Source organism: Octopus bimaculoides, chromosome 18, assembly GCF_001194135.2.
Source record: "Octopus bimaculoides isolate UCB-OBI-ISO-001 chromosome 18, ASM119413v2, whole genome shotgun sequence".
Classification (NCBI taxonomy): domain Eukaryota; kingdom Metazoa; phylum Mollusca; class Cephalopoda; order Octopoda; family Octopodidae; genus Octopus; species Octopus bimaculoides.
Window position 1 is genome coordinate 54,309,602 of NC_068998.1, and position 3,123 is coordinate 54,312,724.

A 3,123-nucleotide genomic window follows, 5' to 3' on the forward strand; every position below is an offset into this window, starting at 1 on the left:
CCCCCCCTGACACAACAATTCTTCCCCATTTATTTACAACTGAAAACATTTCTATGGATCCAAATTCCATAAACCTTATTTTATGTTATTCTATTAATTTTGATATATCTATATACATGTGTGTGTGTATCTTTTTTATTAGCCAAAGTTGTTGTTTTTTCATTTAATTTTCTCAAACCAAGCCCCCCTTCCATCCCCTCCCAAAAAACTAGAATATAAAATGTTATTTTTATCAACAGGTTTAAGTTATTTGTGTTAAGATAAAATATATTTTTAAATGTACATTTTTCGAATAGTAAAACAGTGATATTTATTTTTACAAGTTGTGGTGAACAGGAAGGGAAGTGGGTGTCTTTGAGATAGTAAACTCTTATTTCATGAATAACTGATGAGATTATTTCAATGTAAACAATATTAAACTTTATAAACATCCTAATTTGAGACTCAAAAGCCACGATAAGCTAAGAGCAGCTTAATCAATAACAAGGTTACTCCAGCAAATGGTTGTATATAAATATATATCTCAGTTGACTGGTTTAATGGTTGTTTCTCCATGCTAGCATGAGTTGGACGAGAAGCTATTCTGTGGCAGGATTGTAGAGTCAAATGCCAACTCTTAACTGTTTCTCAGATAAAACATCTGTTTTTAAAGTGATTTGGGGTTCATGGGTTCAATTCCCTCTGCAAGTATACATTCTCTTTTTTTTCCAAGGCTGTACCCCAGCCTGGTCACAGCCCAATGACTGAAACTAAAGGTATATATACATATACACACATATATATGAAATGAAAGAAATGTCAACATTAAAACTTCTTTGCTTTACACAGTGACAAGTAAAATCTCAACATACATGCACAAACACACACACACACGCATGTAAACAATATATCCTATATATATATATATATATATATATACACGTGTTCTTAGTTTCTGTCAAGAGTGATAGCAGACACTTGCCCAAGGTGCGACACAATGGGACTGAACCCAAAACCACATGGTTGGTAAGCAAGCTTCTTAACCAAAGAGCCATGCCACCCAGATCCTATTAATAGGGCACTTGCTATTTTTCTCTCTCAAATTGTTTACACAATCTATACCCCCCCCCTTTTTTTTTCTCTTTTCATCCCTTTCCCTCTTTTGTATTTTCTTCTCTTGAAATTTCTTTAAGCAGTCTCTCTGTGTTTGTCATTATTGCGTTAATAATAATATACATATCATTTCCAAGCTAATCTCCCCCAACTACAAAACTTACTTTATTTTCCTTAGTTTGCTAAACTTGCTTTCTATGAACGACAGAATCAATTCTGAAAGGTATTGTTGTATTTTACACCTGAATGTATATAAAACATGTCTATTTATATTCCGTCTCTCCAGAACTTGGTCTTGTGTATTATTGTTTCATTGCTTCTTTGTCTCAACCATTTCCCTACTGGTGGTCATGAGATGATTATACTTCTTAACGAATTTCTCCCCTCGTTTGTATGAGTGAAGGACTCAAATGTTTATTAATAGTCTAAATACTAGTAAATATTAATTATAACTATAAGCCAACGAGGCTAGCAGAATCATTAGCTAGCTGGACTAAACGCTCTGTGGCATTTCATCCATCATTACATTCATCATCATCATTTAATGTCCACTTTCCATGCTAGCATGGGTTGGACTGGGGACTGGCGAACCGGATGGCTGCACCAGACTCGAATCTGATCTGGCAGAGTTTCTACAGCTGGATGCCCTTCCTAACGCCAACCACTCCGCGAGTGTAGTGGGTGCTTTTTACGTGCCACCAGCACAAGGGTCAGTCCAATGGCACTGGCAACGGCCACACTCAAATGGTGTTTGTTACGTGCCACCTGCACAGGAGTCAGCCAATGTTTTGTTCACATGCCACCAGCACAAGTGCCAGTAAGGCGAAGCTGGAAACGATCATGCTCAAATGGTGCTTTTTACGTGGCACAGGAGAGAGACCGCTGCTCTGGCAGTGATCCCACTTGGATGGTGCTGTTAGCGCTCCACTGGCACGGGTGCAAGTCATCAAATTTGGTTCAGTTTCGATCTCACTTGCCCCAACAGGTCTTCGCAAGCTGGGTTTAGTGTCCAATGTGGGAAGGTTGGCATAGCCCCTTCCCCAGAACTTAAATCCAATATTAATAGTGACCGTTTACTTAAAAGTTTGATCATAAAACTTTTTTTCTTTTCTGAGATACCAGTTCTAGCATCAATTATACATTAATAATGGCTGACTACTCCAAAGAAGGAGAAACATTTGCCGAATGTTATTCTAGAATTTGTCATACAAGTCCATGGAAGATGATTCTGGTATCTGAGAAGGTTCCAAAGGGAGGATGGTGTGCTAACTGTCACAGTATTTTCTTGGTAATAGCCCCAAGCAGGTGTGTATCTTACCAAGATGGGAGCAAGTTTGTTAACCCTTGGGAAGGCTTCCTCGACCCCACATCATTGCAGGCTCACCTGAGTTCTTTTCTACTGTTTCAATACTGTTTAGTCAGTTATTGCTAAACTATACGGTGCCATATCACCTCTTCCTAATAAAATCCAGAAATGTATGCACATTATTTATTAGTATCAATTATAATTCTCGTTATTGCTCTCGGTGAAATAAATGAATGCTTGTTTGTGTTCTGATGCATGCATATACCTATTCTAAGGTTTCTCAAGATAAGGTGAGGAGGTTTCTCAACTGCAAAGTATATCAAAAGTGAAAGCAAAAGCTAAGTTACATCAATTTTACTTCCTCCAAATACACACACATGCACACATATATATGTGTGTGTGTTAATGATAATGTCATTTCCTTTAATTCTGTAACTATACGTAAACCAGTGAGAGTTGATGATAAGAAGGGCATCTAGCCATAGAAAATGTCTCCATGAAATCCTTCTACCCCATACAAGTTTAGACAAATAGATGTTAGAACAAAAATTACTCCAGTATGGTTAAATAAAATCCAGTGTTCCTCAGCTGATATTATCATTAAGAACACAAGAATTCGCAGAGATATTACAGCACAAATTACTGTCTTATATGTTAAACTGGTTTTTAGAAAATAACTTGAAAGGTTCTGGTAACCACTTCCAAAAGGGTACTTTTTAAAAATT